Genomic DNA, 26,869 nt, shown 5'->3' on the forward strand with positions numbered 1-26,869 from the left:
TGAACCATCCCTGCATCCCTGGAATGAAGCCCACTTGATCCTGGTGGATGATCATTTTGATGTGTTCTTGGATTCGGTGGGCAAGAATTTTGAGTATTTTTCATCGATATTCACAAGGGAAATTGGCCTGAAATTCTCTTTCTTAGTTGGATCTTTGTGTGGTTTTGGTATCAGCGTAATTGTAGCTTCATAGAAGGAGTTGGGTAGTGTTCCTTCTGTTTCTATTTGGTGGAATAGTTTGAAGAGTATTGGTGTTAAGTCTTCTTTGAAGGTCTGATAGAATTCTGCACTGAAGTCATCTGGTCCTGTGCTTTTTTTGGTTGGAAGGCTTTCTATGATGCCTTCTATTTCTTTAGGGGTTATGGGTCTGTTTAGATGATCTATTTGATCCTTGTTTAATTTTGGTATTTGGTATCTGTCTAAGAAGTTGTCCATTTCCTCCAGATTCTCCAGTTGTGTTGAGTACAGGCTTTTGTAGTAGGATCTGATGATTTTTTGAATTTCCTTAGTTTCTGTTGTAATATCTCCCTTTTCATTTCTAATTTTGTTAATTTGGATACTTTCTCTGTGCCCTTTGGTTAGTCTGGCTAAGGGTTTATCTATCTTGTTGATTTTATCAAAGAACCAGCTCCTGGTTTTTTTTAATTCTTTTTATGGTTCTCTTGGTTTCTACTTGATTGATTTCAGCTGTGAGTTTGATGATTTCCTGTCTTCTTCTCCTCCTGGGTGAATTAGCTTCCTTTTGTTCCAGGGCTTCCAGTTGTTCAGTTAATCTTCTAGTGCATGCTGTCTCGAATTTCTTTTTGGAGGCACTCAAAGCTATGAATTTTCCCCTTAGCACTGCTTTCATTGTGTCCCATAGATTTGTCTATGTTGTGCCTTCAATTTCGTTAAATTATAAAAAAATATTTGATTTCTTTCTTTATTTCTTCCTTTACCAAGTTATCATTGAGTAGAGTATTGTTCAGTTTCCATGTATATGTGGGTTTTCTGTTGTTTTTATCGTTATTAAATACCACTTTTACTCCATAGTGATCTGATAGGAGGCATGGGATTATTTCAATCTTCTTATATTTGTTGAGGTCTGTCTTGTGACCAACTATATGATCGATTTTGGAGAAGGTACCATGAGGTACTGAGGAAAAGGTATATTCTTTTGCATTGGGATGAAAAGTTCTATATATATCTGTTAAATCCAATTGGATTCCAAAAGAAATGAATGAACGATAAACTGAACAGAAGCTAAGAAATATTTTGTGAGACATAGAAGAACATTTTATTTTACATGCACATACAGCACTGTAGGGTATATCATAAAATTGCAATGCAAAGGTATAACTTAAAGGAAAAAGAAAAAACAACAAAGTCTCCCTTGATAATCAGGAAGGATACAGTTGTGTTTGGTGTGCCTTCTTTACACCATGCCAATAATATGGGCTTAAGGCAGAAAGAAATAAGAATCAAGAAATTATTTGTTTTCCAAGTATATGGAAGATTTCTCCGTAGAAAACAAGATGGAGTCTCACAAGTCAGTCTTGGCAAAAGCAAATTCAAGTTTATTGAAGGACCTTTAAGTTTGACCTGTAGCCTGGCTATAATGAGCATGATATGGATACTTTCAAATGCTCATGTGCACCCATTTACTTCCAAAAGACTGCCACAGGCCAGGATGCCATTTCCATAGTAGTCACAGAGTAGAGCCATCCTCCACACACATTCCCAATTCATTTGACATGGTATTACGAACCAATATACAACAGGTATAGAATATCACAATATCAAGGCTCACAATTTTCAGAATCTTCAGGTCTGCAAAAGTACTGAAAAATATTCAAATTGACAAAGTCATAATTCAACCAAACTATGAAACAAAATTTTATTCATACTAACTAAGATGGCACACTCAACTTCATAGCAAGATTTTATTATAAGCCTATGACATAGCAACCATTCAAAAATGGAGATAAAGATTCCACTTAATTCAGTGTGTATAGTATGGGCTTAAAATACTGTACTTCAAAAAATATAAATCAAATTCAATGCTCAATCTGTGTCATTCATTGCAATAAAATCAAGTTATATAAATTAGCGTAACAGAAATACATCTGTGTTGTTGCAATGTCATCCATGACAGGACTGTTTCAAAATAAACACCAAGTAGCCATGGATGAAAAATATAAGGTATATACTAACATTAGCAAGACAATTCTCTCTCAGACATGACATGTCAATTTTTTTCATTTCTTTGAGAAAAATGTATGAAATTGCTCTCAAGCTTCTTAATGAGGTGTGAATAGACATCAACAATGAAATGTTTCATCAAATGACACTGACTGCCAGGAAATGATTATCAGCCAAGACATCAGCATAATAATTCAGTGAATGTCTGCACAAGTACTGATATTGAACAGGATGGGTATGGAATTTTTATAATCCAGGCAGTTTTAGATTTAGAATAATGACATGCTGTCCAGATAATAGGAAACACAATAAGTTTGAAGATATTTTGTAAAAACCAGTAGCATACAATAGTATATAAACAACAGAGAGAACGTTCAATTCCTGGTCCAATATTTTATGTGAGCTTGCACTTCCCTACACTAGACAGTGGAAGACATAATGTCCCATGATTCTCATAAAAGTGTGAATGATATGGAACTTTAATGACCTTCTAAATTCTTGTCTATGGAAGTTCTGTTGAAATTTATTGTGTTCGTACATATGGCTGTTGACATATATTCTGGAACAAGCTGTCCTTGGGAATTATGCCATGCATATGAATGAAATCATAGCACCTGAGGATGGACAAAATGATCTCCAAAACATGTTTTCAGAAATACGAATGACATCATGGCACCTGAGGATGGAGTACGTGATCTCCAAAACATGTTTTCAGAAATGTTTTGATCAAAAGTTTTCGGACCTCAGATGTAGAAATTGAGGCCAGATTTTACTCAGTGTATCCAGGGAGAATGACATAGGATGAATGGAAAGCTACAGTGAATATAATTAAGTGGATCTCCAGACAGCAGCAGCCTTAAAACAGACAATTAGTTGTAAATGTCTGTGTGATGTTTGTCTGCATAAGAAACGTATTTCACAACTGCTCCATCAGAGAGCCTAGACATGAAGAAGCTGTGTGCTTTCACTACTTAATTTTTACTCCTGAAGTTTTCTCTCATTTTGTGCTGTTTGACAGAACCCATTTGCTTTTAGAGGATAAAGAATATTGAACAGAATGATGTAGGTTTGAAAAATGATTGTGGTTTTTACCTTTGGACAATCGAGGGACATATTGAAGAGAATTTATATAATAAAATTATTGATTTTAGGTAAGTCATTAACTTTATTTACTGCAACAATGTGTTAAATTAGAAACATTTAACTGTGTACAAAAACTGTGTGGTTCTGTCCTGTTCCTCCCCCTATAACTTTAGAAACTGCTGAAAATTAACTATTACACCAAAAATTATTTAACAGTTTCAAATGTGTCATTTCTTAGTTTAGCTTTAATATATTGTGCTCCATTCTCAATGATGGAAAATGAGTATTGATTCTCTCTTTTGAGTTTTTGTTGATAGCATATATTGAAAGCTGTTTCTTCATCTGCCATGAATTCACAATTCCTTTCCTTTTTAAGAGTTCATTTTGAAGAGACTGCATCAGTGCCTATATTAAATTGCCTGCCAGTGATTCCTCTAGGTGCATACATATAAATGCCTTCATAAATGGTTATCTAACTTGGGTCTCTAACAGTTGGGCATATATTATTTCATTGAAATATTTGTGTATGTGTTGCTCTACTATACATGCTTATAAGTACAACATTATATACATATTTGTGAAAATACATATACTTTGCATTATAAAATAGTTCTTAAATGAGGCCCTCATTCATGAGGCTTATTTAAAGAAATTTATTTAAAAATTTAGCATGTCTCTTAGTGTAATCTTTACTGCAAATGAAATTTTAAGTTTCAACTATCTCCCTTAATCATCACTATGCCTTGTTTTAGAATACCAGCAAGATGTTTTGAGTTTTATCTGGTAATGTTTTTTGCTACTGAGGAGATCAACGAGAATCCTTACCTTTTACCCAATATGACTTTGATGTTCACCATCACTGTTGGTTCTATTCAAGATACATTGGGACTTCTGGATAGTCTATATTCACAACCAAACAATAGCATGTATTTTACTAATTACGTCTGTGCAAACTATAAACTTTGTGATGTACAGTTTACTGGACCATCATGGAAAACATCTGCTAAACTGGCATTTCATTCTTGGTCACCAAATGTAAGAATGTGTTACCCTGAATGAGTCAACAACATTAAATTCCATTTAAAAATGTCAACAAGAAAACATTGACAGCATGCATTTATGAGTGTCCTACTTCTCTCTCTTTCTCTCTCTCTCTCTCTCTCTCTCTCTCTCTCTCTCTCTCTATATATATATATATATATATATATATATATATATATATATATATCTGTGTCACACACACATACTGCATGTATAAATATAGTGATATATATCACTATATATATATATATATATATATATATATATATATATATCACTGGACATTTATTTATACACACACACACACACACACTAAGGAATTAAACAATCAAATCACATATGTACTGGATAAACAGGCAAAAACTGTGTTCAAGGAAATTGAGACTTGTCAGAAATAGTTTAGAGTCTAAAAGAAAGAAAATATATGCTATTTATAATATAATCACACTATCCTCAATAGGAGATTGGAATGGTAAAGAACATTATTTATATATAATTCCAAATATACTAATAATCATATTCTTCATGTGGATGTATCATCCTCTCATCTAAACTCTACGTTTTCTTTGGACCATTTAGTCCTAACCTAAGTGACCATGACCAGTTTCCTGATGTCCATCAGATAGCCAGCAAAGACACACATTTACTCCATGGCATGGTCTCCATGATGCTTCATTTCAGATGGACTTGGATAGGACTGGTCATGTCAGATGATGACCAGGGCATTCAGTTCTTTCAGATATAATAGAAGAAATGCAAATGTATGGGATCTGTTTAGCTTTTGTGAATGTGAGCCCAGAAACCATGCAGATATACATGACAAAGGCTCTTATATGTGATAAACTATGACATCTTCAGAAAAGGTTGTTATCATTTATGGTGAAAGGAACTCCACTTTAGAAGTCAGCTTTAGAAGATGGGAATATTTAGGTGCTCAGAGAATCTGGATCACAACTTCGCAATGGGATGTTATCACAAATAAAAAGAAATTCAACCTGGATTTCTTCCATGGGACTGTCACTTTTGCACACCACAGCGGTGAGATGCCTAAATTTAGGAATTTTGTGCAAACTATGGACACTGACAAATACCCAGTAAACATTTCTGAGTCTATGCTGGTGTGGAATTATTTTAATTGTTCAATCCCTAAGAACAGAAAGAAAATGGAACATTTTAAATTCAACAACACATTGGAATGGACAGCACTGCACAAATATGACATGGCCCTGAAAGAAGAAGATTACAATTTGTACAATGCTGTGTATGCTGTGGCCCACACCTAGCATGAACTCATTCTTCAACAAGTAGAGTCTCAAAATCCAGAAGAATTCAAAGGAATATTTACTGACTGTGAGAAGGTCAAGTTTCTGACATTTCATTATGCTTAGATATATCAATTTGATCTTTTAAATGGACCCAGAGACACACATGTACATTTGTTATGAATTAGTCTCTCAGTGGAAAGATTTTTACACTGCAAAACTCCCTAATTGTTTTTTCACATGGATGAATATCATGCACAAGGGAAACATTTGATAGGAAACAATATTTTTTTATGATATTCCTGAGTTTCGTGAAAACATGTCTCAACATTTCATCAAACAATTTCAAAAGTTAAAAAAGGAGCTGATAGTTTTAATATAAAAGCTTTAAGTAATGACTAGACTAGAATAATTTTCTAAAGAGTACATTTTCAAGAATCAGTACATGTGCTGTAACTAATAGTTACTCATTTAAATTAACAATGATTAACAAAATCACAAATGATTAAGACTATATATGTTATTAAGTTTCATTTTATCTCATATTTTTTATTGTCTATAAATGAGAGACCGAAAGACATTCTTTATTTTCACACACATTCAGAATTCCCCTTCATTTGTACACATGTGGCTACATTTACAAAAATGTATATTTTTGACTAACATGAACACGTGCACACACACCATGTTACTTGATATATGCTAATCATTTTTCTAGCACATTCTACCATCAAACATGGAATATTATATAAATTTGTAGTATCGATGGAGGATATTTTATTTTACTACACGAGAATACTTCAATATAGCTCTTTGTTAACGTCCTTAAGGAATTAGCGGAAATTCTCAATTTTGCTTTTCCTGTGTGATACCCATATGTAAGCATCTAATGGTGCATCTCATTTAGATGTCTTCCGTGCTGAAGACCAGGGTGTTTACTAACCCTGTTGAAGAACTGGCGAATCATAGGGAAAATCAGTGTGCAGAATATGATAATTTCATCATTTGGAATTTTCCACAAGGCTTTGGATTTAAAGTGAAATTAGGAAGCTATTTTCCTTGCTTCCCACAGATGCAACAACTTCACATATATGAAGATTTGGAGTGGACAACAGGAGGAACTCCAGTGCGTATACCACAAATTTTAAATGTTTTCAAGATATCTATATTTTTAAATATGAGGCACTGAAATAATATTTCTGTGGTTAGGATCAATTGCTACTCTTTCAGAAGGCCATGCTCACCAAAATCTGGTACCTCTCAACTCCATGTAAATCTCATCATAGCAATCAAAGGCCTCTGAATTCCATGTTCAGTTGCACCCATAGGCCTATTCACCACACACTACAGGTGTGTGTGTGTGTGTGTGTGTGTGTGTATAAAATGAAAAATTTTAACTATATGTATAACATGGAATTTTCTTATTTTGTGAGAACATATTTATAGCCTAATTAAGCATTGCATGTGTTCATTAACAGAAATCTTTCTCTAGATTCAAGGTATATATACACATATATGTATATGTATATATATATATATATATATATATATATATATATATATATATATATATAATTGGTTATTTTATTTACTTACACTTCACATGTTATCCCACTATGCCACTTACTAGAGTCCCTTCTTCTGTGGGGGATTGACTTATCTGGCATCACTGGGAGGAGAGCCCCTTGGTCCTGAGAAGGCTCAATGCCCCACTATAGGGAAATGCTAGAGTGATGAGGCAGGAGGCTCATAAATGCAGGGGAAGGGGTTAAGGAATAAGAGATTCAAGTTTTTTTTTAAACTTCATTAATTTTAAGACAGTCTTAAACAACACTTCCTATTCATCAAACTACTTTTGCTTGACTTACCCTACCTTCTTTCTCCATACACCTCAGTATTCTGATTTTTTTATTTGTAAATCATGGGAGAAAACTGATTCATCCTTTTGGATGAATCAGTTTAGGAAGGAAATGTTTTTAATTGCTATATCCTGAAAGTTAAATATATAATATTACATGATGTAGAAAATACTGTGTGACTTCAGGGAAATACAAAATATTAATGTGCCTGAAATTGTTAAGAAATATTGGTTAACAGAGGAATATTTACAGCCTTATCTGTTAATGTCCCATATATCAATTTATGGGTCATTATACATATTATGTATAAATGAACTACACAAACACAAACACACACATGTACACACTCTTTCTCTTATAAACACACATATTATATATTATTTATATATTGTCTCAGGTTCCCTCCTGCTTGTGTAGTGTGCCATGTACTGCTGGATTTAGGAAAATTCATCAGAACGAGACAGCAGACTGTTGCTTTGATTGTGTTCAGTGCCCAAAAAATGAGGTTTCCAATGAAACATGTACATGCTTGCATGCAGAAAGAAATGCTGATTTTGAATCGTTCTCTTTTCAAACTATAACTATTATATGGCCTACATGGAAAATGAAGTTCTACAATCTCCGTTTTTCAGAATTTAATCAATTACATAATGTGAACTTCTTTTGGACCTAGCAAGTAACTTGCAGTATCTTCCACAAACAATCCATTTCTCTCACAATATGTTGGTTGCTGATTTTATACTATGCAGAAAACTTTTAGGAGGACATGCAGTGTGCCAGTTTTTAAAGACAAAACTATGAGCATAGAGCTTCAAGAATGAAAATATTCCTTTAGAGGCTGGGCAGTGTTGGCACACGTTTGTAATCCCAGCACTCTGGGAATCAGAGGCAGGCAGATTTCAGAGTTCGAGGCCAGCCTGGTTTACTGAGTGAGTCCTAGGACAGCCAGGGCTACACAGAGAAACCCTGTGTCTGAAAAACCAAATCCAAAAAACCAAATCCAAAAAACCAAAAAAAAAAAAAAAAAAAAAAAAAAGAAAGAAAGAAAAAGAAAATATTCCTTTAGGCAATCATTACTTGCAAGAGTAATTGTATGTTCTTGTTCCTAGGTAGAGATACAGACATATGGCACAACCCAAAAAGCAAAGTACCTAATGCATTTTATCAACTGAGATCAATAATTTTATGTGCACACTACCCTTGTCTGTGAATAGTGATTTTATGGTTTGAAGAATTGAAAAATCTGAGATCACGCATATTATTATTTATCATATTTTTATTATATTTTGTTTAATGTATAATTTTTTCAATTCCATTCCTTATCATGGTGTTTTGTTTCAACACAAAACGCAGGTAAATACAGAGCAATATTAAGTGAGTGGTCCCTGCAGCAAGAAGGAATAGATGAGATTTTCAATACCAAATTATTTTTTGATATATCATCTGAATACTACAAATACACAATTATTAACTAAATAATTATTATATCTTATGAGGTTTTATTGTTGTTTTTTGCCATCAGATATGGAACAATGTGTGAGGTGTCCAGATGATAAGTATGCCAACTTGGAGCAAACCCACTGCCTCCAAAGAGCTATGTCATTTCTGGCTTATGAAGATCCATTGTGGATAGCTCTATGCTCCACAAATCTGTTCTTCTCAGCCATCACAATTCTAGTACTCTTCACTTTTGTGAAGTACAAGGATACGCCTATTGTGAAGGCAAATAGTCTCATTCTCAGCTACATCCTGCTCATCTCACTAGTCTTCTGTTTTCTCTGCTCATTGCTCTTTTTTGGACATCCCAACCAGGCCACCTGCATCCTGCAGCAGACCACATTTGGAGTATTTTTCACAGTGGCTGTTTCTGCAGTGTTGGCCAAAACATTAACTGTGGTCAAGGCTTTCAAGCTCACTACTCCAGGGAGAAGGATGAGAGGGATGCTGACATGGGGGGCACCTAACTTGGTCATTCCCATTTGTACCCTGATCCAACTTGTTCTCTGTGGCATCTGGTTGGCAACATCTCCTCCCTTTATTGACAGAGATATACAATCTGAGCATGGGAAGATTGTCATTATTTGCAACAAAGGCTCAGTCATTGCCGTCCATGTCGTCCTAGGATATTTGGGTTCCTTGGCTCTGGGAAGCTTCACTGTGGCTTTCCTGGCTAGGAACCTTCCTGACAGATTCAATGAAGCCAAGTTCCTAACTTTCATCATGCTGGTGTTCTGCAGTGTCTGGGTAACTTTCCTCCCTGTCACCATAGCACCAGGGGGAAGATCATGGTGGTTATGGAGATCTTCTCCATCTTGGCTTCTAGTGCAGGGTTACTAGTTGTATCTTTGTCCCCAAATGTTATGTTATTTTAGTTAGACCAGATTCAAATATTACACATAAGTACAAAAGTAAATTGCTTCATTGAAACTTTCATAGAATGAAAATGTTAGATGATACTCAACAGATTTTTTTCTTTGTATTAATCAAAGTAGAATTTAATCAGTTAAAAAATTAAGTAATAAACAAATTTGAACTTGCAAATAGGACAGCACTGGTCACTGTGATACCAGTTAACGAAGTATGGTGGAACATGGTTTCATTCATAAGTACTCAATCCTGAAGATATTGAGAACTAGGAATGTCTATTGAGGAGTGATTCCCATTGTTTTTACCTGTGGTTTTGGATGTAAGCAATGTAATTAATTAAGCATTAATATAAGGTGACGGTACTGACTGTGAACTCTAGATATTCTTGGAGTTATACGTAAGAAGACTGCAGAGAACAATGACATGAAGCCAGTAATCAACACTATTCCACATGCATTCATCGAATGCCTACATACAATTTCATGTCTTGGCTACATTCAATATACTGTGACCCAGGTACATGAGAAAATAAACAATTTTTGCACATGTTTCTTTTCAATCATGGTGTTTGTACAGCAACAGCATCTAAGACATCACCTAAATGGTAAATTGCCTCCATTGAGATTTAGAATATCATAGATTCCTGATGCAATAAATGACACTTATCTGAAAAGAAAAAGAAGAGTGAATGTTAGTAGATTGTAAAGCACAGTGACACTATTGCATGTGAGAGCACAGAATCGCTGGACTTTGGAATAGCTTTACAATGAACTAGGAAGATATTAAGAATATCAAATAACCTACAATGAAGGGAACATTTTATGAAGAGGACAATGAGATTCAGGTTGGGGTTGCAATATTATTCTCTGTAAATTCATGGGAAAAGACACAATTTTATTATGAAATGAAAGTGCTTCATTAAGTGAGAAAATCCACTAATGAAAATGTCTCACACAAAACCTTTACCACAATAAGGTCATTGAATTTGATGGACACATAAATCACTCTAGATGAAGGGTGTCATCATACATTTTATAAAAGTACGAGTACTGAAGATTACATCCAATTAATATTACACACACAAACATGCATATACAAACACATCCACATTATTATCTCTTTACATCAGGTGATAAAGGTCAGTATCATTTTTCTCCTAACGTACTGTTTGCTGCATTATCTTTTAAATATTATTTAGTAGTTTATTTTTGACATTGTCATTTAATTTCTTTTTGTTTACATTTCCTGTCTCCAAAACACTCTTTGTACCACTCCCTGCACTCCTAAACGCACATGGCCTCTTATCTCATTTATTCTTCCTGAATGCGTATATTTTTGCATACACATTTTTATTTTGAACTATAAATTCAAGAGAATGTAAAATTGCATTTATTTCTTGTTCTGATAAAGTCACATAACACTAAATTCACTCTTAATAACATTCTGCTATACATAAATATCAGGGTCTTGATGACCCAACATCAGAGAGCTTTCCTTCTGTAGATGATAGAAACAAATACAAATACAAATACCCTCAGACAGACAATTTTTAGAATGTGAAAGAATTTGGAACATACATTCACAAATGAGATGACTCCATAAACTCCCTTCCTCAGGACTCAGTAAACACTGTGGAAGGATTGGTAGTAGTGTTATCCATGCCAGAGGGGATGGAGAACACCCACCATGGAAAACAGGACTTCTAAAACAAGAAAGAGAGATGCACATATGAAATTACAGAGAATGTGGCAGCATGCACAGGGCCTGTATGGTTCTGTTCAAAATAGGGTCTCAGTATTGAGAGGGGAATGGAACTGCACCCCCATTCCAATTTAGTTGATAGTAATTTACAAAAATAAATATTAATTGTTTTTATAATATAAAATGCTTTACGAAATGAAAGATGACACTATACATTAGCATCTACCCCAAGAAGTTGTTGGGGATACCATCCTATATGTAGAAACCATTTTTCCAGAAACATGATGGCCACCAGATAAATGAAAAAAAAATGAGACATTAAAATTCATGTCCAAATTATCAATGATTAAACAAACTTGCTTTCCTGTATGATTTAGAAGAATTCCTTTTGTGATTGTAAATTTTTGTTTAGGATTGGACTACCAAAATCACATTTAAAAGGAAAAAAAATAATTGTCACAGAAAATGTGGCCATGCTTAATTGAAGAAGCAAAACACACATGTGAAATTTTATCCCTACAGACTCCTGATGCTTCCCTCTAAGTAGTCAGCAATCAGTCTGACATTAAAATAGCTGTTACTAGGGAGAATAAAATCTCATCATATAATACAGTATTATTGAAGTGCTATCACAGGGATGATTTTTCTCAAATGCCATCTTTTGCTTTCTTTAAGTCTGCAGCTTATTTGGTCTTATTTAACATTTTAGTTGGTATTGCGATGCAACACTCTTGCATTTACCACAGATGCCTTGTCTTTGCCATTTTTTTCTATTTTCTCTCAGTTACCATTACTTTACCTGCTTGTTCTGTTGCAGTCATCAGAAAGATATTATTTTAATATAATGGAGAAATGGAGACAATTATTATTTTATCATTATTATTTTATTATTTTTATTATTTAATTATTATTTTATTCTCTTTTTATTATTGTCATTTTAATTATTATCATTATTTTACTATTATTGTCATTTAAATTATTAGTTTATTAATGTCATTTTAATTGTTATTATTTTTACTTATTATTATTGCCATTTTAATTATTTTTCATTTAAATTATTATTATATTATTTTATTATTACTTTTATTATTATTAATTATTGGCATTTAAATTATGATATTATTATTTTCACTTGAATTATTATTATTATATTATCATTATTTACTACTGTTGGCTTATTATTATCATTATATTTTTCCTTTTTATTAACCATTTTTTAAGTTTACATCTCATATGATCACCTACTTCCCTCTTTCCCCTTCACACACTCCCCATCCCATCCCCCTCACGTCTGTCTCCACCCACCCACCCACACCTGCCTCACTGGTCTAGCACTACCCTACACTGGGGCATTGAGCCCCACAAGACCTAGGCCTCCTCTCCCACTGATGCCAGATAAGGCCATCCTCTGCTACATATGCAGCTGGAGCCCTGGGTCCCTCCCTGTGCACTCTTTGGTTAGTGGTTTAGTCCCTGGATGCTCTGTCTGGTCTGGTTAGTTGATATTGCTCATCCTATTGTGTTGCAATCCGCTTCAGCTCCTTCAGTCCTTCCCCTGACTCTTCTGCCTGCTTAGTGTACTATTCATCCATGGGGTGTTTTTGAGGCAGTTCTCTATCAAATAAATGCTACTTACTGTCACTATCGCTAAGCTTGGTAAGTCCTTTACATCACAAATTCTACTCTTCTACATCTCAGTTTAATATGGCAGTGCTCCCCAATATACTGTCATTTTAACAGTTCTACAAAATTAACTGCAGGAGGAACTTACTCCTACATGGTCAGTGCTGAGGGCAGAACTTGTATAAGAATCAAGGGAAACTAGGGCAGTCCATGTTTGTCATCCTGCCCATGACATTTCTCAAAGCAAGTCCCTGGTTCAAATGTTTGGAGCAGATTCCGCCCTGGTAGTGAAGTTATTCAGAGGTTACCACCTGATGTACCAAATAAGGAGCACCACAAGGAAACTCAGAGGTGGCCACATCTGGCTACTTATGACTGATGCTTCTCATACAGCCCTAGGGAAGACCCACAACTACATCTCCAGTGCTCATCCACATTCTCCTCATTATGGGCAGAGACCTGTGCTCAACATGTCTCAAAACCAGAACTTACTTGAGGTTACCACACAGCACCGAAGAGCAGCACTCAAAGCAGGACACAGAAAATCATTCAGGCCTGTTACTCCAAAACAAACTTCATCATGACACCAGGAAGAACCCTCCTCTTAGTCTGACTGGCAGGTCTGCCTGGTGTCCTTGACTGGCCAGTGAGTCTTACCCCTCCTCAAGGTTAGAGTATGCTTCCAGTGCTGGGCCAGACCTTTCATATATTTCAGGTCAGGTTTGCAAGTCCATAGAATTTGTTTCTGTCCTCCAAGATCCCCATCCGTCTGTACTCCCACACAGCACTGGAGGACACACCATTGCATCTGAGGGTGTTCAGCTGCTTTCCACTCCTCCCCTTTGTGGGCATGGATCATGCTTTCATCATGACCTGTCTTCATAGCTTGCTTGAGAATTCCCTACAGCAAATCCCCTTCTTCTTCCTAAAATCAAGGAGGATAACCTGTTACTTGACTTGCATGGGTTATATAAAGCTGGCACATCAGTGGAATGATTCCTAGGCTATTAAAATTAAAGAGGGATTTTAGGAATCACGTGTTTTGAAATGCAAGTTCATACAAGTCCTTTCCATGATATGATAGGCATGAAACAACTCCGGGAGAAAACCAGGAAACAGATGACATTGTGGAACACTATTGCTAATCAGCACATCTTTCTCAATGGCAAGATGGGGAAAAATTACACAGTAGTGTTAGCACAGATTCTCTAGATCAACAGATCTCAAAGAGTGGGTGAATTTTTATGTGTATGTAGAAATAAGATTTATTAAAATGTCCCAAAGACAGTTGTCCTCTTCTTCAAATAATGGCTGTCTGTCAAGGGAAACTTAAAATTCTAGGACTTATCTTCTGGGGAAAAGGAGCTGCAATTCTCCTGAGCTCAGCATGAAAACAGAATACAAAACTCCTATTTCCTAAAGTTGCTCTTTAAAGTTAATATCTTGGGCACCTTTCCCCTTGTGGGTCAGATTGATACCTCTACTGCACCTGAGGAATGGGCTATGCAAGCTATTCACCTTGATTACAGGAAGAGGAAGGCTGTGCTGTGAAGAAAGCACAGGTCTGAATTTAGGTCCTGTAAGGTGCAGGGTCATTGCTCACAAGGGGAGGAGCTTAGTAGCCTGAGCTGGAAGAGTGGGCCTTCCCCAAGGCCTGGGTGGTGTGAGAGTCCTCTTGCAAGGAAGGAACAAATGCTAAGGGATTGAAAACCACTCCTATGTTCTGGAAAAAAGTTTGGCCCTGAACTAGAAGCACACTTTAACCTTGAAGAGTGGTAAGGCTTACTGGCCAATCCAGACCTCCAGGAAGACTTGTCATTCAAAGAAAGAGGCGGGATATTCCGCGTACCTTTCTTCAAGTTCCCTGTGGCTGTGCAAGCCAGGATAGTTCATTATATCCTGCTCTGAGCGCTGCTGTTCAATGCTGTGCTGTGTGGGGACCTCAGAGAAGCTCTGAAATCAAGAAATGGTAAGCACAAGATATCTGCCCACAGTGGGGAGGTAGCTGAGCAGTGGGTGCTGGGGTGGAGGGGCCTACCAGGGTTGGGTGGGAAATATCAGCTAGATGTATTTGTGAGGTTTCTAGTGGTGCTTCTTACGTGCTAAATCAGTCAGTGACCTCTAAATATCTTCCCTATCAAGGGTGAATCTTCCAAAATCATTTGGACCATTGGTTTGCTTTTAGAAATATCATGGCTGCTTTCTTTTTATTCTGCAGCACGTTACCAAAACATTTTGTGTTTTACACTATACACTGATAGGGCTGATATGAATCTTATAGGTCTATTTTAACATGTGACTGGTGTTTGTTTTCTTTTGTTTTGTTTGCACTATTCCTATTTCTTTACATGTATAGTGTTTGAATATTGCATGGCATGGGGACTTTTTTTTTTTTGTTTCAATCTATTTGATATTTTGGATGCTTCGTGTACCTTAATAGGAATCTTTGTCTTTAGTTTAGAAATTATTCATTTATAATTTCATTAAAACTATTTTCTTGACCTTTGAGCTGATATTCTTCTTCTATTACAGTCAATTGTAGTATTTGCTTTTGGTTTGTTGCAGTGTTCCTAGTTATTTAGTGCCAGGAAACTTTTAGACTCCAAGTAATTTTTGACCAATAAGTACAGTTATTCTATTTATCTTCCTTTCCCTGTTCGGTGTGTGAATCTTGCCTTTGTAGTGGTCAATGTGCAGGCAATTTCAATGGCCTGCACTCCAAAACTTAGCACCAGCTTAAATCATTACCTGCCTCCATCAACTGCTGTTGTCAGATGTGCTTTATATACATGGAGCACTAGCTTCAGCTGCTCTCTATATTTGTTCCCTGTTTCTGTTCTCTACACACACAACCTGTATAGTCTTTCTCTACTCTCATCACACTCTTTCTGCTCCCTGTGTGTGTTCCAGTCTGCAGGTCCTCTTGTGTACCTCTATCCCTTCCCAAGTTCTCACTCCTGTCCTTTCCACAAAACATCCTCTATTGTACCAGATCTCTTGCATGCTTTAATTTTTGAGGATCTGCTGTGACAGGATACCTTGGATTACTTGGTGACATATTTCCCTGACTTATCTTCATCATGCTCCAATGCTGATGTATAAGTACCTGGGTTTGTGGTGATAATAGGTCTAGATACTGATCTCTGGGTTTGTCTTGTTTGGGTGGTAATTTTATTCCTGAATTACTGTTGCTGTCTGAATTTTCACTGGATATTGGCTATGTGTCGCCCCTTTTACTTACCTGTTTTGTGGATATGTTCAAAACAGAATGCTTGCTCATGTTGAAAGCTGGAAGAAATGACAGGCAGGAAGATACGATCTTAGCAATCCACCAGGAGACATAGTTAGGGAAGAGGGTAAGCTGTCGCTGGTGTTTGTACAGTGCTAGGGACAACTTTGTAAAATGCATGTGAGATAAATAGTGTGGCAAATTTTATGGAAAGCCTTCTGTGTCTCGTGGCAGGCATGACATGTGGTTGAGCAAGAAGTGTACATTCCTGTGTACTAGAAGAGAAAAGTGTATCCTGTACCGTTGTATGTCAGAAAGATATTACTTGCTTTCTGATTTTAAAAGTTTGACCTTCTATATATTGCCTTGAGTGTCAGAAGACACTTTAGACATTTGAGCTGTATAGGCACTCCTGCAGACTATTAGGATCACTGTAGACTGAATACAGGATGAACATAGGCCTATAGTATCCAAGGTCAGAATGAAGTTGATTGGGTCCCCTGGGTATCCCCACAACGTGGGGATTCACGTTTCTGCTGGGTTAAGTGCATCCTCTCACACTGAGGCCAGGCAATGTAGTCTACTTAAAGTAACAGATACCAAAGGTAGGCAGCAGCATTAGGGACAGACCCTGTCCTAGGTGTTGGAGGATCCTCATGAAGACTAATCTGAAATTCTGGTAGCTATGTGCTAGGGGTCTTAGTCCAGCCTGTGTCTGCTATTTGCTTGGTGGCCCAGTCTCTCTGTCTCCCCATGGCTAACGATTTCTTGAATCTGCTAGACTACATGTGGAGTTCCTACCACCTTCAAGGCCTTCTATCCTTCCCCAACCATTCCTTAAGTGTCTCCAAGGTCCATCCCTTGTTTCACTGTGGTTCTCTGCATCTATTTCAGTCAGCTGCTGGGTGAAGCCTCTCATTGGACACTTATGAAAGTCTCCTGTCTGGGAGCATAACATTGTATCCATAATAATGTTAAAGATTGGAGATTGCCCATAAGGTGTGTCTCCAGTTGGGCGAGTTTTCATTGGGCATTCCCTCATTCTGTGCTCCAGGTGTGCCCCTGCTTTTCTTTTAGATGGGACAAATTTTGTTCTGTGTGTCTACTGTGCTGTAATTGAAACTGATCCTTCAGGTTTCTTCTCATGTTCCATACAGTCAATATTTGAAATCTGTCCCTAAATCACATAAGATGCTTTAGCCCCATTTGCATTTAATGTTAATCAATTTTAGAAGCCTGGTGGTTTAATTTTTTATTTAGTTCCTTTGTTTTTGTTTTCAAGATAAAATATCTCTGTGAAATCCTTCCTGTCCTGATACTCGGTATAGGAACGACATAAGCCACCTGACACGGTTTTGTACAATAGGAATATGCTTTTGTGCAACTTTTAATCCTCATGTTTCACTTTGAAATTTGGACAAATAGATAGGTTATATTCTATTTCTCAAGTTGATATATGTTCATTACATCAATACTACCTGAGGCTTCAGAGTCCTTGGATTCCAGGTGTATGATGTACTCCCTCATACTTGTGATTGTTCTGAAATGTTTGAATAGAGAGTATTTTGCTTATGTGTATGAATATGAATATCATATATCTCTTCTTTACTGTTGTCATAAGGTGGCGTCAGAACTCTTGATCTTGAAGTAATGAATAGATGTTGGTCCCTATGCTTATGTGAGAAATTGATGAACACAATGTGGAAGACAGCTAGAGCTTTCCACTGCTGAGCTCTCTCTCCGGCCCTACATTGCTTATCTATGACCAACATTTATATTACTATATTTTCATCTGTACATTTGTAACTGTTTAAGCATTCATTCCCTTTTAGCAAAAATTTATTAATGTTATAGTTTAAACTGTTGCACTTCATGTTTCTACAAGATGAATACAGATATGAAGTAAATGTATAATACTTTGTGGTAAATTTTAGTAAATAACTGTGACTTCTCTATATTTTGGTTTCCTTGGTTGATTTTTGTAGGGGTTGAGGATCTTAATATATAACATTTGCTCCCCTAGAACGCGTTACTTAGGCCATGTCAGCATCCAGCTTTATGACATATACCCGCATGCACCTCTGTGATCGAAGAAATGGGCAAATATACCCAGTTTGCCCATCACTTTTGTACTTAGTATTTGTTCATACAATTTTCAGATGTGTGAGCAGTATTTTGGAAGTTTTCCATGCATTTCTCTCTCAATTGGCATTTCTCTGCATGGCTATATACTATTCAAAGTGTTCAAAAGCAACACAGATGAATCTTATAATTGATGTTCCTTCTAAAACGACAGAGTGATTGTAAATTCTGAGTCATAATAAAAGTGGAGCAAGTACCAATTTTGTTTTATTTTGTTTTGTTTTTTTATTTTTCAAGACAGGGTTTCTCTGTATAGCCCTGGCTCTCCTGGAACTTACTCTGTAGACCAGGCTGGCCTCGAACTCAGGAATCCACCTGCCTCTGCCTCCCAAGTGCTGAGATTACAGGTGTGTGCCACCACCGCCTGGCGCAAGTGCCAAAATTATATGAATATATGTTCGAGGAAGCATGTATTTCCTTTACATTGACGTTAATATCATGCTTTGTGTTGTACACATGTATGGGATATTTAGGATGCAGTGACTTTGGATGATGTGCATGTGAACTTCACTGAGGAAGAGTGGAATTTGCTGGATCATTCTCAGAAGAATCTCTACAAAGATTCTTTGATGAAATGATGTTGGAAACATACTTGAACCTCAATGCTATAAGTAAGACTGTTACTTTTTTCTAAAGGTAACAAATGATTATTGGTTATTGATGATCTTCTATTATTTTAATTGTGAATAATGAAGATTGAGCTGAATATTCAGTTTCACTAAATTTTCACCTTAAATTTAATGGTGAATTCACAGTGCCATGAATTTTTCCTAATTTTCAATTGTATATCATTCATTTTCTGTTACTGTGTTTTAGGCTATAACTGGGAAGACAATCATCTTGAAGAACATTTTCACAGAAGTAGCAGACATGAAAGTAATATTCGTGTGGAAGCTGATACAAACTTACCTCTGAGGTATTTTTTGTATCATTTGGAATCTCCAATGAAAAGCAAGAGTGTGAAATAACAATCCTTTAAGTGTAGTTGTGATTATAATATTCTTACAAAAGCATCTACCTCAAGATCCGATATCTGATTTGTGTATCCATTTGATAAGTAGCTGCGTCAGAGCTGTGCTGTGGACCTGCCAATCTGTATAGTCTCATAGTACTTAGATATTGCATACTGAATAGTGATAAATTTATATCCTAAACATTCAAGTAAGCAAAGAGTCCCTAGTAAAAGTGGTGATACTCATATTCTTGTAGAAATATGGTTAAGTTTTGTGAGATGTCATTTTATGAGAATCAAGAATGTTGTTGTGGAGAAACATTAATATATATTGCACATGTTATGAACAAAAATTCAAACAGTGTTAAAGCAATGTGTAAATCTTGCATTTGTCATTCTTTTTTGAAAAATTAGGTATATTATGTGTCCCAAATGATAAAAACTATATGAGCATAGCGATATTGAAAGAAGCAACATAAAATTTTTGTTCTTAAACAATGAGAATATATGTAGTATTCTGTCTTTGATAGACATTTGCAATTAATTGGTTTTCTACATTTATGGTGAATATCTCCAAACTAATAGTGTAGAAAAACTTAATGGGTACTAGGAATTTGGAAATAGTTCTGTGTGTCATGGTCCACAGTCAAATGTGTTATAACTCACACTACAGTTAAAATTATGAAAGCAGTCAGTGTTATAAAGATAAGAGTTGTTCAAACTTTCTTCAGATAGCTGAAATACATCATATAAAAATCCCACATAAAAAGAATTTGTTATAAGTATGAGCCATATAATTCACATTGATTACATGATTGATCAGAGTAATGAATGTGGTACAGATTTCACATTTTCTAATTATCTTTGCAGGCATGCAAGAAGTCATAGTGGAGAGAAACCCTATGAATGTAATCAATGTGGGAAAGCATTTGTGCAGCACAGTACTTTCCAATACCATAAAATAACAAATACTAGAGAGAAACTTTATGAATATAATCAATGTGGTAAAGCCTTTTCGTATCACAGAAATCTCCAAAGTCATAAAAGAACACACACTGGAGAGAAACCTTATGAATGTAATCAATGTGGTAAAGCCTTTGCAAGACCCAGTCATCTCCAAATTTATAAAAGAACACATACTGGAGAGAAACCATATGAATGTAATCAATGTGGTAAAGCCTTTGCAGGTCACAGTGTTCTCCAAAGACATAAACGGACACATACTGGAGAAAAACCTTATGAATGTAACGAATGTGGTAAAGCCTTTACAAGAGCCAGTCATCTCCAAATTCATAAAAGAACACATACTGGAGAGAAACCTTATGAATGTTATCAATGTGGTAAAGCCTTTTCAACACCCAGTAATCTCCAATATCATAAAAGAACACATACTGGAGAGAAACCATATGAATGTAGTCAATGTGGTAAAGCCTTTGCAGGTCACAGTGTTCTCAAAAGACATAAAACAGACACATACTGGAGAGAAACCTTACGAATGTAATCAATGTTTTAAAGCCTTTTCATGTCAAAGTAATCTCCAAAGACATAAAAGAACCCATACTTGAGAGAAATCTTACGAATGTAATCAATATGGTAAAACCATTGCAACACACAATCCTCTCCACTCTGATCAAAGAGCACATACCAGACAGAAATCTTATTAGTGTAATAAATGTGGTAAAGTATATTCAAAAGGGAGAAGTCTTCAAATTTTCTGTGCTGGAAAGAAACCTACTGAATATAATCATGAATTAAGTGAGAATCCAGCACATATCATCCTAATATGATAGACATATGTGCTTGGGACTATTTCCACTCTGGAGATGGTTCTCTTGATGCCTTGTCAAAGAAGGTTGCTGCCTTTTACCCTTGTCTGAAGAGTTTCCTTGAGGTTATATGAAAGAGATTTACATTAATTGCCTTGACAATGTAAGTCATGAAAATCACCACATAGAATTTGCCCTTACAGTTTTTAACAAGCATAGTAAACTAAGAAATGAAAAATTCAAAGCATAAGTTTTAAAATGCAAGGTATCATCAGGAAGTTGGAGAAAGCTAAATCCTGTGATCAAGGACATTCAATGGTGTTAAAGAAATAGTTGCATTAAGGCAAGATTCCATCCAGCTAAACATATGGATTTGCAGTTGTATGAATGTGAACTGTATCATGTTGGTAATTATTATTGCCTGGTTATTGTTTTCATGTGGAGATATGAAGATACACGTATGTGTCAAACTGAGAAGGGGTAGAGCCGGATTGCTATTCTGGGTTTTCAATTTAAGATCAAAATGGAAGAGCTTAGGTCCAGGCATGGTGTTGCATGACTTTTATCACAGAGTTCAGGAGATAGATTCCTGGAGATCTCTGAACTCAAGGTTAATGTACTGAGCACTTTCTAGGACTGCCAAGCTTAGGCAGTGCAGTTTTTGAAAAATAGAATGTGGGTGATAATGTAATGGAAGTGGCCATGTTTCAGCCACATCAAATAGCAGAACTCAGCAGCTTTGTCTATGTGGCTCTGTATTTAGAGGCAAGAATAGAAGGGAATAGTGAGACAATTAATGCTGGATAGCTGTATTTCAAGAATTAGAGGAGATGGAGAAGAAATCAGCATCACTGAGGTTAAATCTTCTGGATAGTGTTTTCTGAGTGAAAAATAGGGTGTGTTTTAGAGATAGTCAAGTTTGGACCTACTAGTGCAGCTGCACTTGTTCATGTATAAGAATCACACAAGAGGTACTGACTTTGAATTCATGAAGTTGTTATGCAGAGCAGCTGAGTCTTGGAATCATTGAGCGATAATAGGGAGCCTGTAAGTTAAGCATATTTGCAGCAGGAGAACCCTGCACCCTGAAGATGCAAGTACCAAGGGATGACAGCAACAACAGCAGGAGCAGAAGAGTGGTGTCAAACAGACCCAAGAGTGATAGAGAGGGCAGAGCTGGAAGAGTGACCCAGTCTCTTTAGAGGACCAGAGATGATCATGTGTGGATCCCAGACATTGAAACAAGAAGCTGTGATATTGAAATTACCTTGGAGTCAGAGACCAAGATTTTGAGATGTTAGAACTGTGTGTTACCTTCTCAGGAAAACTGCTTTAAGGGAATAAAACCACTCAAAGTGAAACAATTGTGCTTCAGTAAACAATACAGAAAGGTGTTGTAGTTGAGAAGAATGCTTTGACATCAGACCTGGACTTGCAGTGTTTAGAGATTGTTCGGCTGGCTTTTGATCTTTTTTAGGTACAGGATTTCCTCACAATGACATTTAGAAATGGTAAAGTGTATCCTGTTTATATGATGACATATTATATGGTTTTTGTTTTTGAAAATAATATGTGATTACTATTACATTATTGGATTAATCTCAGAAAAGACTTTGAACTTTGGACTCTTAATGTTCTTGAGACTGCTATAGAGGATGGTGACTTTTGAAGTAGGAGCTCACAGATTCTGCATGTTTAAGTGATCCCTCTACACTCGTGTGTTTTAACAATCATACGGGGGCCAGGCAGTGGAATGTGGTAGTTTAAATATGCTAAGGTAAGTGAGTGGCATTATGAGATTTTTGTGGCCTTGTTGGAGGAAGTGCATCACTGTGGGGTGGGCTTTGAAATTCCTACCAGTAATGAAGAGATTCCCCCATATTAGATCCCTGGAAGACAGTCTCTTCCTAGCTGCTGCTGGATAAAGATGCAGAACTCTCAGCTTCTTTTACAGCATCAAGACTGTCTGCATTCCTGCTATGATGAAAATGGAATAAACCTCTCAAACTATAAGCCAGCCCCAATTAAACTTTTGCTTTTATAGGAGTTGCCTTTTTCATGATGACTTTTCATAGCAATGGACACGATAAGACAGAAATATCGTGTGTTCTTTTAATGTGGTCAAGACTTTGCACTATTCCGTAGTCTTCATTTTCATGAAAGAATATGTGTTAGAGAGAAACATTATGGATGTGTTCAGTATAATGAAGCCTTTGTGCACCTCTATAGTCTTCATCATTATGAAACTATTAATACTGGAGAGAAATTCGATGCAATTTAGCAATGTGGTCAAGCCTTTACATTATGGGAACCACTGAGTTCCAACACAATTCAAACATCAGGACAATGCAAATGATAAGAAGCCTTTGTAGTCAAATCGTTACTGATTAATGCTTCCTTGAATATATTAAGAAGCTTATCTGTATCACCCCATTCTGTCCCCACCCCAAGCCAGAATCTGATATATATTTTAAACCTTAAAACCACAGACATTCTTGCTAAGTTACAGCTATATTTCCCACAAATCTGGATTTTCCTCTGTTGTTACTCTACATGAAATGATACAGAAGGTGGGTTTTATGGTTTAGCCTATCACAACTATTGGTTCTTTTAAAGTTAGGAACAGGCATTTTATTTTGAGGAATAAAACAGGGAAAGCAGAATTATGATTAGGAACAGTCATTATGTTTCAGGGAATAAAAAAAATCATGAAAGCTTGCCAGATATTGTTAAGTATGCAGGTTCACTATATCCTGGGACTTGAACTTAGTTTCAATTTATGATTAAATGTACATCAGCAACAAAAAGGCAGTCCTTAGAGCAAGTTTTTTTCCCCTTGTTCCCAACATTTGTATATCATAGTCATCTTTGAATATGTAATATAACACATACTGAAGAGAAATCTTATAAATATAATAATGTGATACAACATTTTCGCAACTGTTATCTATGAATGCACAAAAATACTTCACAGACAGAATGATATGAATATGCCATTTGGTAAAGAAAGCCTTTGCACGTAGTAAACTCTTTAACATGCAATTAATATATTAAATCATTTGTATATCACTGTAGTCTTTGAGAACATTCAAGAATACTAAAAGTAATCTGTGACTAAAAAGCAGTTCTCAGCCAACACACCTTTATTGAGTTACTCAATGTTATATATTATGTAGAAAAAATGTAACAAGAGTCACCAATCAATTCAAATTTTATGATATCTCTATATTTTATTTGCACTTGCAAACTCATTTTTACCTACAAAGGCCACTATTTTTTTTTTAATTATTTTTTAGTTAATCATGTATCCAACAACATTGCTAACAGTGTTGATCAGCTCTAGGAACTGCTTTTGTGAAGTGTTGGTTCACTTATGCAAACTATCAAATGATTTGCCAAGAAAGATAATTTTACTTCCTCATTTCTAATTTATATTACCTTCTTCTCCTTCAGTTTTATTGGTCTTGCTAAACTTTAACATACTATATTGAATAAATAGTTATAGAGATAATGGACGGTGGTCCATGCCTAGTTTGGGAATTAGTGGAATTAATTTTAATTTCTCTTGAGTTAATTTAATGTTGTCTATAGGCTTGCCTTCAAGTGACATTTTAATGTTTAGGCATGTCCCTTGTATTCTACAATTTTATCATAAAGTGGTCTTGAATATAGTCAGAGAATTTTATGTCATCTCAGAAGATGATCAATTCTTGGCTTTTCTTGCACATTAATTCCATTATGTTGAACCATCACTGTATTTCTAGAATAAAGCCTTCCTCATTGATAATGGTGGACCATCTTTTGATGTGTTTTTATTTGTTTTATTTATTAAGTATTTTTTTGCATCTGTTGTTTTAAGTAATCTTGCTCTGCAATTCTCTTTTATTGCTCAGTTTTTACTGACTAGATATATGAGTAATCATGTGTTCAGAAAATAAATTGGCTAATATTTCTTTTGTTTGTATATTGTTGAAAACACTGAGAAGTATTGTTGTTAAATTCTCTTTGAAAGTCTGGTAGAACTGTACTCTAATACTCACAGCCATGGGCTCATATTGGTGGGATATTTTTAATGAATTCTGTTTTCCTTCATTTTTATGTTTGTTTAGGTTGGTTTTCCCTAGTTTAATTTTGGTATGTGGAATCTATTGAGAAAATTATCCATTTCTTTTAGAATTTACAAGTTGGTGGAGTGCACCCTTTTTAAAACTGTGTCTTTACCTTTCTCTGGATTTCTTCATTGCCTGTTATTTAATCCCCAATTTCATTTTAGAGTTCATAAATTTGTATATTCTTTATCTTTTAATAAGGGTTTGTTTATCTTGTCTAATAAAAGGCTCAAAAGATCAATTTCATGTTTCATTAATTCTTTGTATTGTTCTCTTTCTATTTCATTGATTTCAGCTCCCAACATTAAAATTGCTTCTGTCTCTTCCTTGTTTTCTTTGCTCCCTCACTTCTTTTTGTTGTAGTCTTTAAAACATGCTGTTAAATTGCCCACATGAAAGCTCTCCAATTTTTTCATGTAGGCATTTTCTGCTGTGAACTTTTTCTTAGCTCCACTTTCCTTTTCTTTGTTTTCCATACATTTGTTCATGTTGCATATTCATTTCCATTGAACTCTAGAAAGTCTCTGATTTCTTCCTTTTTTCTGTGTAGACCATTTCTCTCAATCATTAGTTTGTAGTCAGTTAGCTGCCCTCCCTCATCCCTTACAACACTGAGACATCAACAGGTTTTTGGCCCAGATCATATATTTTGTCTCATCAGAGACTCTGGGGTCTCCTGGTTCTGTTGCAATCAAGGACATGAGGAACCCAATTTCTAGGGGCCACCCACTGGGCTGCCTTGTTGCTCTCTGGGATGGAGTTTATTCCTTTCTCATCAGAAGGCTCCTCTCCTTATAAATGGCTCCATATGAGAGGTAGCAATGGCATACCAGCCATCTGTCTTGACCCTGGGGAAAAGAAAACCTTACCACAGTGAGGAGGGCATGCCTATGTCTTTGAGTCCACAGGAACCAGACACATCAGAACTGGAAGTGACCATTTGATGAACAGGAAGTGGCCGTTCCACATCTGGGAGTGGCAGTGATGTGACAGGAAATGACAGGTCCTATCCAGAAGTGACTGCACATCACAGGAAGTGACTCACTTTAAGAGAAAGTACACATTCAATGCATGGAAGTGACTGTCACTTTCACAGCAAGTGGCCATACACCACAGGAAGGGGCTTTAATGGCTTTAATGTCCTTTATTTGCTCTAATGACTTTTTCAGAGTTGCCAGTTCAGCTTTCTGGGCTGACATTCCTGCCAGATGTGGCTCTGCCCATGTGATCTCCATATTTGTCACCACTGATGCCCCAGCATAGCTCTGTCCATCCTGAATGAGTTGGTTGCCATTGGTGCACCCCGTTACTGCTGCATCTATCTGAGCAGTCATACAGAGGCCCAGCAAGTGAGGTCAGGCTCCATCAGCAGGGAACCTGAGGAGTTATCCTGGAGGCATTCAAGGAAAGAGACTGGTAATGAGTCATTCTGCCAAATCTTTAACCAGGAGGTTATTGCTGCACTGAAGTGTAAACAGGGTGGGGGCTAGCGTCTGCCAATTGGTGACACATTGGCCATTGACTAATGCCAGAACCCCTCGTATGAGTATTCAT

At 36.2% G+C, this 26,869-nt stretch overlaps 1 pseudogene; it reads left to right on the forward strand.

The window, feature by feature from the left end:
• Positions 1-3,126: 3,126 nt before the first annotated feature.
• The window catches only part of LOC127671747 (vomeronasal type-2 receptor 116-like), a 100,595-nt pseudogene continuing 76,852 nt past the window's right edge, over positions 3,127-26,869 (forward strand).

Source organism: Apodemus sylvaticus, chromosome 21 (assembly GCF_947179515.1).
Source record: "Apodemus sylvaticus chromosome 21, mApoSyl1.1, whole genome shotgun sequence".
Classification (NCBI taxonomy): Eukaryota; Metazoa; Chordata; class Mammalia; order Rodentia; family Muridae; genus Apodemus; species Apodemus sylvaticus.